The sequence below is a fragment of the Lepidothrix coronata genome, unplaced genomic scaffold (genome assembly GCF_001604755.1).
Source record: "Lepidothrix coronata isolate B3197 unplaced genomic scaffold, Lepidothrix_coronata-1.0 Scaffold148, whole genome shotgun sequence".
NCBI lineage: Eukaryota > Metazoa > Chordata > Aves > Passeriformes > Pipridae > Lepidothrix > Lepidothrix coronata.
The window spans coordinates 2,204,160-2,220,466 of NW_016690328.1; the positions used below are offsets into that span (position 1 = coordinate 2,204,160).

Consider the following 16,307-nt stretch of genomic DNA (forward strand, 5'->3'; position numbering starts at 1 on the left):
GGGTAAAGCTAATACGAATGAAAACTTGAAAATCATCTCAGACTTAAACACCCTCCTGTATTTCAGGCTTCGGTTCAGGATTTTGGTTCTGTGCACATCCAATATGATGAAAATGTATCTGTTTTTCAATAAAAGTAGAGTGACCGAAATACAAATATCCCTGTGCTGCAATGGAAACCTCATAAACATCACAGTCATGGCTTCATGAGGCAGCTCAGAAGGAAAACTGACTAATCTCAGCTCATTGCCCAAGCAGAGAGAAACAGAACGAGTAAATAGCATTAAAAAAAAAAAAAAAGAGATTCTGGTCTCTCCATGGCAAGGGAAGCAGTGACTGAACTGAACAAGCCATGCAGTTCTCAAGTGCTGTCTAGCAGCATCTTAACTGCTCTTGGCGCTTGAGGACTGAAAGCCACAGTTCTTGAAGGACTGTCAAGTCACCCCTTGTCACCTATAAACTGCCCTGGAGCTTAATTCCTCACAGTTTTATTGTGAAGATAATTATAGACCGTACAAACTCGAGAGGCAGGATAATTTTTGCAGCCATTAATACCAGCTTTTAGCTGTGCAAACCAGGAAAATAATGACAGGGAACTCTTATTCTTCAAGGCATGAACTCATGATGAGACCTCACAAGTGGCAGCAGCAGGAAACCCCATTTTACAGCCTGCAAGGGCCTTTTGGGATGTAACAGCTATCATGAGCTGGTTTTTTTCCATATGGGGATGGTATGGGAAGGTATAGCTACTGCTTTTAGAATCCTAGAATCATTTCAGTTGGAAAAGACGTTTAGGATCATAAAATCCAACCATTAAACCAGCACTGCTAAGTCCATGATTAAACCATGTCCCCAGGTGCCTCATATACATGTTGTTTAAATGTCTTCAGGGATGGTGACTCCACCACTTCCCTGGGCAGCCTGTGCCAGTGCTTGACTACTCTTTCTAAGACATTTTTCCTAATATCCAATCTAAACCTTTCCTGTGCAATTTGAGGGCATTACCTCTGAGCCTACTGCTTGTTACCTGAAGAAGAAACCAACCCCTACCTGGCTACACCCTCCTTTCAGGTAGTTGTAGAGAGAAGGTTCCCCCTGGAGCTTCCTTTCCTCCAGGCTAAACACCCCTAGCTCCCTCAGCTGCTGCTCATCAGACCTGTGCTCCAGACCCTTCCCCAGATTATTATCCTTCTCTGGACACACTGCAGCACCTCAATATCTTTCTTGTCATGAGGGGCCCAAAACTGAACCCAGGATTCGAGGAGGGACCACACCAGTGCCCAGTACAGGTCCATGTTCCAGCTCTGGAGGAAGGCAAAGACATCTGCACCATCCTGCTTGCTCAGGACTGTTGACATTGCTCTGGGGTGACATGAACCAACTGCCTCCAGATGGGTGGACTTTGGGCTGGTGACAGGGCAAAGGGCTGAGTCACGCTCTATACCTGCAGGTCCTGTTGGAAGCCATTTGGCTCTCAGACTTCAAAGTCAGTTTTGGCCACCACAGGCCACCTGAACTGACCTGCAAATCTGCCTATCTGGGTCCCAGTCAAAAATTCACAGGGTCTCCTGCCGTTCATAAAACCTTCTTGAGACTCATCTACATCAGGCAAAATATCTTTGGTTGACTTGCCACAAGTCTGCATCTGTAGAAAACAGAAGCATCCCAATGTCTTTAGGGGGAAAAAAGGCACCAAGGGACACACGCTACTTTATACAGCCATTAAAGTTCCAGCGTAATGACAGAGTTTCATGGGGAAGGGTAGGGAGAAGGGTAAAGAGCAGTTTCAAGCTCAGAGCCTGGGTTCCCCATCAGATATTTCACCCTTGGTGAGAGATACCCTGGGGCTAAATTACAGGCCAAATGTGTAAAAGTTGAGACTCACTTTTTCATGTCCTGTTTACAAGTATCCTGGCTTGGAGACCTCACCTGGGCTTCTGGGTGCTCAGATTTGCTTCAAGCGTAGCCTCGGGCTTCCCAAACCCATGGCCACTCCCAATTAGGAGACACCTCGGAGAACTGGCTGTGTCAAACACCATTACATCTGAAAGCAAGTCAAAACAATCCCGAGGGCTTCTGTCCATCCACATGAAGAATTACCTTTTTTATTTGAAAGTCACAGCTTTGAAAGGATTTAGGAGCAGCAGCCGTCTCAGGAGGTTTGGATGCGTTTCATATAAAGCAATTCACACTAGATCTGAACACTGGCAAACAGTCAACTAAATCCATTATCGCATGATAATGCTCAAACATTTCATTAAGTCCTAACCAGCTGTCCTCTGCTCCCTTACCCCTTTCATCATACAAACATTTCTTTAACTGTCTGAGGGAGGGGAGAGGGAGGATCAGACGCAGCCTTGTAAAATTCCTTCACCCGCTTGGCCCGCAGCAAAGTTATTTCTTTTGACACGTGTGTAAAATAATATTGGGGGTGGTGTTTGTTTGGCTTGGCTGGATGGTGAGTTTTCATAACAATTTGGGAAGCCAAGTACCTGTGAAATGGAGTACAGAGAACTCACAGCAGCTTGTTGACAATCCTGCCAGCTGGTTAATTAACATATCTCGTTAAATAGGGAAGACCCCTCGCTCCAGTGTCTACACCAAGACACAAGGCAAGGCGTTCAGAGCACGATATTGCTCCCTAGTGTTCTGAGGTCCCGTAGGTTATTTCTTTCTTAAAGTTCTCGGGCACTCCATGCCAAACAAACCAGGAGAAGCGAGAGATTGGTACCTTGGGGGGTTCTCTAACTTCCCAACTCACAAAGTGGATATGTGCATAAGAAAAGTCAGAGAGATTTTAAGGTGACTTCAGGGTGCTTTCTTTAGGGAAAGCTTGCTCCGAAGTGCCTCAAATCTCTCCACACTGCGCAGGGACGCTCCAAGGAACGGGATTCATCACCCTGCTGAGGAGAGGCAGACCCTCACCCACACCGGGGAGCAGAGCGTGTCTCTAATTCCCTCTAAACCACAGTTCAGGGGCTTTTCTCCCAGTCCCTCTCCCGGGCAAACATAGCACACGCCTGGACAGCACATCAGTCTCCTGACTGACACTCATTTCTCCCCTGCCAAGACATGAGAATGCGTTTATTTATTATGGGTTAAATATTTGGAGTTGAGTAAGAACCTTAGAGGGAAAAGGTGGGTCTGCTTCCTTGGGTATTTTTTTTCCACCCCCTCACTCTTGTTATAAAAAAAATTGGATTTTTTTTAAACTAAAATGTTTCTTTTATGGAAAATTACTCTTTCTGACTTTAGGCTCAGCTAAGGGCTGACAATTAACAGCTCTTGAGCAAAAATAAAACGAGGAAATACAATGGAGAAATATCTGGACACGTCTGGACATGTCCGGACATTGCCAGAACGGGTCTAAAATGTCAGGGTGAGGTAAGGATCACGCTTTGCCACAAAAGCAGGCAACAAAAGGACTAAAAAAAAAAAAGTACTTTTAAATTTTTTTTAGCTATTTTAAAGCAGAGTGTCAAAACATTAGGTAGTCCAGTCTGCCACAAACCTGTGAGTAACAAGAAGCACACCTTAGAAGTTGTAACTACATCTTCAGATCCCTTCTCAGTGTTTTCAGGTGTGTTAGGGTCTCATAGAATTTCCACTAAAATCGCCGAAGTCTTTTCTCTCACCACGGAGTCATTAGGCTTTTTTACTTCTATAAATACAGGTACATTTTGTTTCTTCCATGGAATAAACTGCATTGTTTTATTAAGCAATATCACAGCTGTGATACAAAGGATGTTGTTCTACTGTCAAGAGTAGGTGTTACACTGGGTTGTCATCAGTGTGGTAGCTTTATCTTCACCATTTGGCTAATTAAGATAATTATTTTGCCACTTTTTGTATCTATAAACATCAGTAACATGTCTTAAAAACAATCGTTCTTTTAACAGACTTTGGGAATCCTCACCAGAGGATGGATAGTTTACTGAGTTGTGCATGACTGTGGTCATGCAAGCTTTTCAGCTGAATTAGCCTAAAAATAAATACATATTGATAATAGCATTGTAGAATAAATTATTAATGCCAGTTTTTGTTTCTTTAGGGCTTGTACTAGAGTCTCTTTGTTAGACTCCAGATTCATCTTGGTTTTTAATAGCGCGTAGATGTGTACAGTTCTTCCATTTTGCCTTCTGTGGTTTTCCTTTTCTGAAGTCTGGTATGCTTCGTGGTTTATTTATTCATGAGCTGCAGAGAAAGAAGTTCACCATAAAAAAAATTGTTTTGGAATATATACTTAACAGCGTGTCAAGAAACAGAAAACAATTACACTTACGCAACGTAACGTGCATTTTTTCATGCCGCTCGCATGCTGCTTTATGCCTCCCCAGTTTATGTAAGTAATGAAAATTAAATATCATGCTACTCTACCCAGTGTAGTCAGCACAATTAAGGCTAGGAGACATTAATTGGGAATAAAAAGAACCATGGTCTCTTATGGCAAGTTTGCAGCGGGTGCTTCCAGTGTGGCAGGGCCGTGGTTGCCACAGGGAATGAAGCGTTTTAATGTCCTGGGGGTCACTGGGCGCTGTGTGTTGAGGGTTGTGTTCCACAGATGTGACAAATACATGACAAATGCCACATGTCACCCTCGCCATGGTGGCCTGGCACACACATGCCATTGCAGTGCTAGGCTGGACATGAGAGATGCCTCATGGCCTCCGGAGAGCAGCAGGGGTGAGGCGATGTGGCAGGATGGGAACCTTCCCTGTGGCCAAACATGAGGAAAGGTGTTATTTTTCCTCACGATGAAGGATAATTCTGGCAATTTTGGGACAGAGTGTTTGCAGTATCTCAGGTAGAGAAGGGCACCCATTCCTGCACTTTCCAAGCTGTTGGTTTGGAACTGTGCTTGGACAAGGGACTTCTTGTCATGTTTCTGTGCAAACACCCAATACCTCAGTGGGTACAGCACAGGTGGAAGGCTCCATTCACCCTCAAGTTGCCACTTGGGCTCCCTTTCCAACCAAGAACCCCTCTTCAAACCCAGAGCGGTGCCAGCAGGCTCATCCTTCCCCGCCACGCAACGGGAACAGCCCTGACACAAACTGGGGAATGAGATGCTGGAAAGTAGTGCCATGGAAAGGGGCCTGGGGGTCCTGGTTGATGGCAAGTTGAATATGAGTCAGCAGTGCCCTGGTAGCCAGGAGGGCCAACCGTGTCCCAGGGGTCATCAGGCAAAGCATCGCCAGCCGGGCCAGGGAAGAGATTGTCCCACTCTGCTCTGCACTGGAGTGTCCCCACCTTGAGTACTGTGTGCACTTTTGGGCACCGTGATATAAGAAAAATATTAAGCTATTAGACAGTGTCCAAGGGAGCACTATGAAGATGGTGAAGAGCCTTGTGGGGAAGCCATATGAGGAGTGGCTGAGGGCACTTGGCTTGTTCAGCCTGGAGGAGACTGAGGGAGACCTCATGGCAGGTACAACTTGCTTGTCAGGAGAAGTGGAAGGGCAGGCACTGATCTTTGCTCGCTGGTGACCAGTGACAGGACCAAAGGCAAGGGCATGAAGCTGTTTCAGGGGAAGTTTAGGCTGGATATTAGGAAAAGGTTTTTCACTCAGAAGGGTAGTCGGGCACTGAATAGGCTCCCCAGGGAAGTGCTCACAGAACCAAGCCCGACAGAGCTCAAAGAGCATTTGGACAACGCTCTCAGGCATATGGTGGGATTCTGTGCAGGACCAGCAGCCGGACTCGATGGTCCCTGTGAATTTTCAGTGTGATTCTGTGGCTCTGTGGCTCAGTGACACCTGCCCCGCCATCCCCCTCCCCGGCTCCCCTCAGGTGGGCGCCCCTGGGGGGGACGTCAGGGCGCCTCCGTAGCCCCCCGCCCGTCACCAGACAACGCCCCCCGCCCCCTCCCCAGCGAGGCCACGCCTACTCATACATATTCACGACGCCCCGTGCCACCCCTCAGGGAGACCACGCCCCTCATTGCATATTCACGACGCAGCCCCTATACCCCATAGGGGAGGCCACGCCTCTCGTTGCATATTCATGAGTCGGGGGCGGGAGGGGGCGGAAGCGGAAGCGGAAGCGGTGCCGGTTCCCCAGGTCCCGGTTATAAAGCGGCCGCCGCTGCCCCGGAGCCGCTGCGCTCGCGCCGCCGCCGCCCGTGACTGCGTCCCTTCCCCGCCGCCCTCCCTCACCCCCTCACCCCCCCCTCCGCCGCACGGAGCAGGTCCCGGGTGCTGGGGGAGACCCGGGGGCAGGTAAGGGGGGCGTCGGGGTGTGAAAGGTGACTGGAGCGAGGAGGAGGTGTGGGAGAGTGTGGGGCGGCTGGGAGCGGTGGGGGGAGGGAAGTCAGGGGTTGGTGGAGGTGAGGGAGATGAGGGGCTTGGGGTGAGGGAGATGAGGGGCTTGGGGTGAGGGAGATGAGGGGCTTGGGGTGAGGGAGATGAGGGGCTTGGGGTGAGGGAGATGAGGGGTGAAGGACTAGTGAAGGCGAGGAAGGGTTTGAAGTGAGGGAAATATGGGGTTGGTGAAGGTGAAGAAGGATTTGGAGTGAGGGAGGTGAAGGGCTGAATGTGAGGAATGGTTTGGGGTGAGGGAGATGATGAGTTTGGGGTGAGGGTGATGAAGGGCTAGTGAAGGTGAGGAAGAGTTTGGGGTGAAGGTGAGGAAGGATTTGGGAGGAGGGAAGTGGAGGGCTGAAGGTGAGGAAGAGTTTGGGGTGAGGGGCTGAGAAGCTTTTTTGGATGAAGGAGTTAAGGGGCTGGAGAGGTGAGAAAGCAGTGAGGAGCTTTGGGATGTGGGGTATGTGAGGCCATAAAGATGGAAAGGGGATGAGGATCTTGGGGGTGAAGAAGATCTGGGGCTACAGAGGTGGAAACTGGAAATGTTATGTGCTGTGGTGAGGGATTGGGCTGAAGGAGATGCTGGGCTGCAGAGATTGGGAAGGGGTAAGGAGTGAATGGTGGGATGAGTAAGGTGAGATTGGAGAGACTTCTTTGGGGTGTCTGTGAGAGTGAGTCCTACAGAGATGAGGATGAGAGAGGTGGCTTGTTGCCCCTTTGGGATTGTGTTGGGTGGAGACTGTGCTGAAGGAGGACCTGACAAAGGGACCAAAGATGGAAATTAGTGTAGTTTTTCAGACTATTAAGCATCACTGGCTTGCCATTTGAATAATTCCACACTTAATCTGTAACCTGATCTCAATGCTTTATCATAAAACAGTCTCCCTTGCATGATAGGATGGTGGGAGGGTACTGGGGGAATAAATTAGTACTTAACTCTTAAATCTCTCATGACAACAGCACTTTTCCTTAAGATGATGTTATCAGTGATTTGCAGCTCTAAGATGCCTTAATTTAGCACTTTTAGCAGGTGCAGAAACTGCTTGGCTTTGAGAAATCCTCTCCCTGTGGGGCAGTTTTCTGTTGGAGTGATTTGCCTCCAGTATTCTTTATGTATAGAGGGGAAAAAGGAGGGGAGGAAGAGTTTAGCCAAGGCTCTGACTTGGCACTGGTTGCTGTGAGTGAATCAACATTGCTGGAGCTTGGCTAATGCAGGGAATTACAAATGGGAGAGGATGGGAAATATATTGCAGGACGTTGAATATTGGACAGGGGAGATGATTTTCTCTCCTTCAGGAAAGGAGAAGATGTTGCAAGAAGTGGATCTGCAGGGACAGGCAGCACTAGGTGCAGAGCACAGACAAATAACTGCAGCATGATGAGGATCCATGGGAAGGAACTGCACTGTTACAGGATGTATCCTTTCTGCTCTGTAAGAACTGCTCCAGTGTGAGCTGCGTCATGTTCCACTGCCTTGATCAGACAGTGCTGCTAAAATATTTCATGAAATGTAGCTTGAGCAGGTGAATTTTTCCTGCTTCCCTTCAGGAGTCAGACTTTTTTTGTAAATACCTGGCAGAGGTGGTTGGTGATGTGATTGCACTGACATGGCTTGTGTGTGCCTTCCTCCCTCCCACCACTATTGCGAAAACAAGGTCCTCCTCGCTTGGTTTGTTTAGTGACTGTACTGGATTGATGAAATGTCCAACAGACCTGATTTTTTTCCTTCCTAAATAAGAGGTTTCAGACAAGTGATTAAGGTATTTACTTAATGCTTTGGCTATAAATGCTTCCAGAAGTGCTTTTTACTGTAAGTTTGAAAAGATGACACTACCTTAATCTCCTAAAACTGCATCCAGTAGTCTCTGAGGCAACCAAAACCATATCTGAGTTCCTGTGTCTGTCAAAGGTAGTGGCAGCTGCTGTCTTGGAAGCGAGAGCTTCATTCCTCTATTAATAAGATTAAATTGGATATTTAAGGGAGTTTTCATGACAAAATAAAAATTTCCATGATGTAATGGATGGGATCAGTGGAACAACTTCTATTTTAGTTTGCTGTTTGTAATGTCAGGGGCTGGTTTACACAAGTTGGCTCGTGCCCCTCCGAGCAAGTAAATGATAGCAGTTCTCATGCTCAATTATGTATGACTGAGGCATCTTCAGTAAAAGGAAAATGTAATGGTTCTATGGATAAACCCTCCTGTGTAACTGTGGGTTAACCCCTGCAGGACCCTGCTGCTCCTTGGAAGTCTGTTGCTGAGAAAGGAATGAGCAGTACCTGCTCATCTTGCTTGGATGCTGTGGGGACTGCCTGCAGTCGAGGGCAATCCCCTCCCTCCAAATTGAAATGTGCCTTAAAAATTCAGTCAGTCTTCAATACAGTTGTATTGTCCTGTCTTATGCTGACAAGGGAGATTGTCTTTTGCTGGAGGTGTCCTTCCTTAGTAGTGAGAAGGTGGCAAGAACACTGACTGACAGCTGGTGAACTTGCTGCCCCTTCTGTGTCATGTTACAACAAAACTCATGGAGTGCAACTCTGTTCATGTGCCTTCTCAGTGGGGCAGCACAAGTGGAATATTTTCATGGCATCCAGCGAAGCGTGGTGTAACTCTGACTGAAACAATGCACATCCTTGTATGTCCAAGTGCATGTGACCTTAAATTTTCACACTGAAGCAAATGTTGGAGCGTGTTTGAGGAGCTTTCTGAAGTAACTGCCTTTATTCCTCCATGTGGAAATGCAGGCTCTAAGGAGCTTAGAGCAGGCTGAAGTTGGACCCATCTTACAGGGCTGTGACCTCTGAGGTTAATTACCTTTACACTCGTTCCAGTCCTGGATTCACTGACAGCTACAAAGTTAGCACTTGGTGATTTAATGTGGCTCTGCTTGTGTGCTGAGGTGGGAATGTCTGGACTCTGTATATCCCTGTATAAATTTAAATGGATCATTTATAAAAGTAATGAGAATATTAACGCTGGATGGTACCTGCAGATTAAGTCACCAGTGAAACTGCATCTAATGTTTGAAAAACCACCTTAAAGTCAAAATGTGTTGCCAACTGAGTGGCTTAGAAAAGATGTTGAGGCTTTGAGAGGCGTTTTATAAATTCTTGGGTGGAAAGATAATGGCTGGAATGACCTGCTAGCTGCTAGGTACTGCCTGCAGTTGTGAACACAGCTGCATGTAACACTTCAGTACTTCCAGTAGACACTGATTTAAGCTATAAACAGTTGCTTTACACAGGAGCATTTGATCTTGTCCAGTTTAGTCGGTAAAATCTGCCTGTGATGTACTGCTGTCATCCTTACTTGAACACCTTATGACTCCCAGCATCAATTCCTAGAGTGGGAAGCCAGTTTCACTCGCAGTCTGTGGGCACCTCTACTTGAACATTTGACAAAACCAGTGCAATCCTTCACATTGCCCATCACAGGCTGCAGCTGGCAGGTCCTTTTGAGCTTACCCAGGGGTCTGTCCCTCTGAACAGCACAAGCCTCCCTAAAATACTCACACCAAATGATCAAGCATGTGTGTTGAGCAGCAGTGCACATGTGCTGGTGTCATGTTTGAAGTGAAAACAAGCTTCACTTGCCCTTCAAACTGACTGCAGTGTGATGGGCTACTTTTAATAGTGTCAAGGCTGTTGGAGTTGAAATGGAGCTTTCCAGTTGATCTGCCAAAAGACCCGCTGTGGAAGCAATGGGGCTATCGTGACAGGGGGAAGCTTTAGCAGCTCCTAGAGTAACAAGTAACATGAAGAACTATTTGTGCTGCATTTTAGTTTTGCAAAGGTCGTTTCCCATGACCTTTATATCTGTAATACTTGCAAGATCCCAGGCTGTGACCTATTCCAACTATAGGCATAAGATTCATCAAAACTGCAATGGAACAGCCTTGTGTGCAGTCGTTTCCCTCAGAGATGGGTTAACTGATTTGATACAGATTCTGTTGGAGCTCCTGGTCCTTCAATTTAGTGTCAGCCTTACTGAACACTTCCACTCAATCTGTTAATTTGAGGATTACAGTGTAGCAGTCATAGCTTACTTTAATATAACAGCACGAAACTGGTATGAGTGGTTGAAAAAATCCTTCTCCTAAGCAGAGCATTACACCTGCCTAGTAACTGCTGTACTGAGTCCAATAAATTTCTAATGGAGTTGTGTGTTTAGGTCTCCATGCAAAAGCAGAAAACAAATGATTCTGGTGTGTCCAGTTGTCAGAGTTGAAGTTGTCAGGATGAGTGATACCACATGTGTAGCTTGACGGATAGCTCATGTTTCAGCCTGAGAGTCACCTTCCTGACAGGAGATCCTGGCTGGAGACCCCAGAAACCAAGCCTGGAAGCAGACCCTGCTCAGCTGTGGAGTGCTGTGAACTAAAGACTTAGCATGTTTTTAGTAAGCTGCTGCTGGTTGGGTGACTCTTACAGTCAGCAGCTTATCAGTCACCCACACATCTTGTTTGGGTCACAGCCCTGCTTGGAGTAACCACCCAAAACTTCCACTGGTAACAGATATCATGTGCTACATCTGGGACTGTTAGGGGCTCCTGAATCCAAGCACTGGATAATTATTGCTATTCTGATTGCTCTGAAGTGTGCTACAGAAGCATAACACTCCTCCAAGTGGACCAAGATACTCTGCATGAAAAAGAGCTGAGTTCATACTATTAAATCTAGAGCTCAGATAGAGTTGCCTGAGACTGAATTTGCCTTAAGTAAAAAGCTGAACTTTGGGCATCTCAGCGATGGGTTCAGAGCTCTGCAGTGTCTGAGCCATGGAGTGGTTTGTGCTGTGAACTGGCACACGGGAGCTATTAACTAAAGCCCCTTGTTGCTGGTACTTCCAACAAGTGCTGTGCAGTCATTTAGACTGCCACTGGCATACGGCTTTATAACAACTTGGGACAAGCAGCCAGGTTTCCTCATCAAACTTGCGCTTGGCAAGTGACTCTGGCAAGCACCAGGACACAGGGCTTTTGTTTGGTAATGATGGGGTTTGGCTTAGGATCTGCTCCTGACCTTGGTTTTCCCTCAGTGGCACGTAGTCTGCTCCAACATGAATATCAATGTATACATGATGGGAAGTTGGTCTCCACAGTTTGGACAACTAATAAAACTTAAAACCCAGTTAAATCTGGGGAAGACTTGATTTCCAGGACTCCTATCTTTGAAGGATACAGACTATTAAATTGATCTCTTTAGCTTTAGGAGATCTGGCTGACCCAACACTTTAGGCTTGACTCAGCCTCCTTTGCAGTGTTATATGAAGACTGACTAATCTGGTGGCCTGAGGTGCTCTGGGAATGGACTGAGACATACTTTCCTTGCACGACTGCAATTGTGAGTCAATAGCTGCTGCTCGTGTAGCAAGGCATAAAAGGGTAGGAGATAAAGCTTAGCCCTAAGGAATAGACCGAAGATGCTTCTAAGAAAGCCTTGATGTGTAAATGGCAGCAGGAAAGCATTACCCCAAACTGTTTTGCTGAAGTCTGAGGTGGGTTTTATCAGTGTTCTGGGGAAAGTAAGGCTGGTGCTCTCAGCAGAGTGGAGAGAGGACCTAGTTTCCTCATCTTGTTTTAAATGAGAGCTCTAATGTTTTTGTAACTGAAATTGAAACCAGTGTTATGCTGACCCTGCATATTTTCTATCCTCTGCTGGCTGGCCTGGACTACTTCTGCATGCAGTATAGTTCATTTATTTTGGAGACTTGAAAACAAGCCATTATCACCCTCTGGTGCCAGATAAATAAATGATCTAACTGGGGGCCGAGCCCAAAGTGCTCTTTTACAAAAGCACAACTGCATGTCACACTTATCTTCTGCATTCTGTCCTTGAATATATGATCAGTCTTTCTGGACCACATCCAGAAAACAGTGGCTTAACCCAGCAAGCGATGACCGCAGAGCAGTCAGATTTCTGTGCCACTTAATTTCCTATCATCACTTATGCTCAGAAAACAATCTTCCAGAATACACTTAATCTGTTTAACCTACAACTTGCTTATCAATCATACGGGAGTACAAATAGCAGGAACAGAATTAACTATTAAGTAGTCTTGATGCTGGTTCTTTGCTTCCAGGTAATGAGAGTTTCAGGGATTTGTTGGGTGGGGAGAAGGCACATATGCTGGGTAAAAAATACTCCTCCCATTTTATGAGGGGAATATTTGAGCAAGTACACTGGCCTGAGCAGTCTGGCTCTGGGTACTCCCAGAGGAGTGATTTGACAGTCTGAACTATTGCTCCTTGGAGTAGTGTGGCTGGCCAGCTAACTCCCAAGAGTTCAAAAAATAACCCAAAACAAATGCACAAACTTGCTTTAACACCAGCACATGTCCCATTTGCAGTCTGAAATGTATCTGGGGGAATCAGCTTGTGCTATGGGCTTGTTCTTTTTCTTGGCTCTTGTGCTGCTTCTAACTGTGGTGTAGGGAGGGAACAGGCTTGCATTTCTCAGCACTGGAGGTATCCTGATTGTTTCTTAACATCGTAGCACTTCCACCTGCCTAAAAATCAAAGCATTTTCTTCAGTGGGCTTAAAAACAGTGAATGGGCAGTTACTTATCTGTCTCCTTCATGTTCCCACATTTATTTCTGGCCCTAGAAGCTTGTTTTGCTGCTTTGCTTTCAAATCACCTTCCCAATTTGTCATCTTCCCGTTTTGTCTGTTCAAAACTTTTCATGTGCAGCTGCACAGGAGTAGATATCTCAGTCAACAGGAGAAATGGAACTGAATCAGATAAGGTATGTCCTCTTCCAGATGGTTGCTCTGCAATAGTTTGTGTGACAGTTCAGGGTGCCATTTGAAAATAAGCCTTTTGACCCTATAGTACTAGTAAGTTCTAGTCATCTTTGTATGCATATGACCTGGACACTACCACGGCCTTTCAACTGTGTAGTGGCCCCCAGTTGAGCTATATATAAAAGGGTTTGAGTTCCCATACAGTGAATTTTGTCCTAACATCTTCCCCAGGTGGCCATTCATCTGGTGACCTTGGTATTATATGGTTAGTTATCTCTTACTAGTTAGGAACAGTAGGATATACTCGTGGGCAAGTAATAGTCTTTGATGTGATGGCTTAAGATAAAGCCTCACTGCTTTGTCTCAGCATATTCTTAGCCTGTTCATGGCTAGATCTCACTAATATCACTTTGTCTACGTAAAACCTAATGAGTCTTAGGGGTGTTCAGTATAAACTTGACTCTGTACTCCTTGAACAGATTTCCTTGCATCATCCCACCTATGTACAAGTCACTTCATGGAAAGATAGGCTTACACAAAAAAACTTCCAATGCTCAATAACTGCAAACTACTAAACATGTACTTTCATCAGCCTACAAACTTCCAGGTCATTCCAGCAGCCCAACCTGCACAGTATTTCCCTGAACTGCACTTAGTAGCTTTCTCTTCCTCATTAACTATGCTCCTAAATTAACACTTTCTAAGAGGTCAGTTCCAGTGCCATGTTAATGCTGGTTACTGAATAACTGGTTGTAATTAATGTGTGAATTTATCACTACAATAATGACTACACTGTTTCCTGCACTTCAGCCTCTTTCAGGAGCTTTTGGTGAACAGACTCCTGTCTGCGTGGCTCTGTGAGGAGCCTGTGTATTGCTGAGTATCACTTGCAGGATCCTTCAATGAACCTGACAAGTTGCCTTGATTGTGGATCACAACCTCCTTCTGCCTGTTTGGAATTTAGTGATTGACGTGTCCCTGAAGGTCTTTGCTGATTTCTGAAGTTCAGGGGCTTTCCTGGTTACAGCCACTTGATGGGAAGTGGTCAAACATTCCTACTGGAGAAAGCTTTAAGTCCCCACATAGTAATTACGGTATTGACTGGAGATAGATATATATATATATGTATATGTATGTATGTATATACAGACACACACACCATAGCTCAAAGAAGACAGTTTTTTTAAGTAAGTAGGGAATAAGATTTCAACTTCACATGCAGAAATTGCTGCTGTCCAAATGATTTGGAAATCTCACCTTAGGAAACAGGATAAGAAAGCTGCTGCAATTCTGTGCTTCAGGCATTCTCAGTTTGCCTTGTATGTGAAAAAAAGTCTCATCTAGAGGTGTTGGTAATGGCTCCCCAAACTTCAATACTAAAAGTATATTGTCTAATAAAGGCGGAGTCTAATGTCATTATGTTTAAATACTTCAGCTCTGTATTTATAAAATTGCCATGCAATTTACTGTCAGTCTTGCATTTAAATTGGTGTGGTCAGGGTGGAAGTACTGTGCAAATGAAAGCAACACTTTGTTTGTCTCCAGTAGCAGCATTCAGTTCATTAATATTGCATATACCTGTAACTTGGAAAATGAGTTGGAAGCCTGCCTGTGGCAAATATTAAATAAAAATGGGTTCCTTCCTTTTGCATCAATGACTGTCCGGCATAATTTTTAATTCTTACCTGGTGCAGTTACACCAGTGCCATTATAATGCTTCATTTTCTTGCTGGCTGTTGATGTAGGGATTAAATAACTTCCTTTCTCATTGTCTGGGTAATAGTCATATCTTTTCAAAGAATGAGAATAACAAGAACACTGGCCAACTCTTGGCTTTCACCAGAGAAATTTTTAAAATGTTGGACTAGACTGAGAGCAAAGCAGGAAGCCAAGGCTGGAAAATTCTCTGCTCCGTCCTATCTGATAAAGCAAGAGCCCAGAACTTTCCTTCCTTAATTTGTTAGCCTCACACGGCAAACTGGAGCTCTAAGTTGTTTGATGTGAGCAGCTAAGACTACAGCTACACAAATCTGACTTTTTGCATCTGAAAGGGCCTGGGTTTGTAGCAATGCTGTGACCCTTCCAGCCTTGCAGGAAGGAATGAAAATCCAGCAGGCTTACGTGGGTGATGAATACACCTCACATTGCTTATATCTGGGCCTGTAATATAATGTTACATCTGCACTCCCCAGACTGCTAAGTAGGAGTTCAGGCACAGAATTAAACTGTAGATTGTGCAGGCAAAGCCTGAAGGTCTGAGTAGCTCTTTTGATCACTGAGGTGCAGTGTCACACAGACGTACGTGGGCAGGATGTATCCCAAGTGACAGACGAGTGTCACTGTTCGCAGTCTCATGGGATTCGAAGTGTGGCTCCAGTGTAGAGCTGCCAATGCTTCTGAAATCAGTGTCATCTCAGCAAATGGTAGTCAGGCCTGCTCCTCCTGGTAGGAAGTGTTTAATAAAAAGCATGTGAGAAGGCACATACATGTGTGCAGTTTATTTTCTGTTCAGCAGAGAAATCTGGGATCAGGCCACTCAAGATCCTATCCAGATGGCTGACTTCCCCCATGTGTGTCCTAAAGTAAACTGGAGTCTGTTTTGATTGCATTATTTTTCAGAAGGAATTTACATTTTGTACCTGGGAGACCTGTCTATGCTAATTCCAGTTCCATGTTTTGAAGGCTGGTAACACTTTATTTGCAGGGTTTTGGTCTCCATGCCAGTGAAGGTTTAAGCCTGGATGATGCTTGTTGGTACAGGACAAGTATTCTTCCATCAGGCAAAACAGAGGATATAGTTGCACATTTTATATTCATCCTGTTTCTCCAGACTTTACATGTGAGTGGTGAGCAAGAGCACACCAAGTCCTCAGAGGAAGATGGAAAAGCTTTCCTGGCCAAGACTTGTTTGAGTTATCTCTAGTCAGTGTGAACTGCAGCGTGTGTAAGTAGGAAGAATTTTACAGGCACCACATGAACTCTTTTCCTGCAGGATTTGGTCAGAGCACAGTCCAAAAAATGCCTAGGTTGTGGGTTTGATCCCTGTAGGGGCCATTCACTTACAATTTGGACTCAATGATTCTTGTTGGTTCCTTCCAACTCAGAATATTCTGTGATTTAGTTTTTCCTGCTAAACTAGGAATTTGTTATCCCCTAACTGTCTATCCAAATTAACTTAAACTCACTCCACAGTTTGATTTCAAACCAGGATGCAAGATAAACATAGTGATGTCACATCACAGCTGTTTTAATGTGGAACTGAAGC

General features: G+C 45.4%; 1 protein-coding gene across 7 annotated transcripts in view; it reads left to right on the forward strand.

The window, feature by feature from the left end:
* Positions 1-16,307, forward strand: part of SLC45A4 (solute carrier family 45 member 4) — an 87,270-nt gene that overhangs the window by 16,554 nt on the left and 54,409 nt on the right. Inside the window, exons 1-2 of one of the 7 annotated variants that reach the window (XM_017828450.1) lie at positions 6,119-6,216; positions 7,597-7,732. The exons of 2 other annotated variants lie outside the window; for them this stretch is intronic. The gene's annotated coding sequence lies outside the window, so the exon portion shown is untranslated. Of the gene's footprint in view, positions 1-6,111; positions 6,243-6,394; positions 7,733-15,872; positions 15,987-16,307 lie in introns of those variants that run through there. 4 more of the 7 variants (XM_017828453.1, XM_017828449.1, XM_017828455.1 and 1 more) reach the window with 4 other exon arrangements.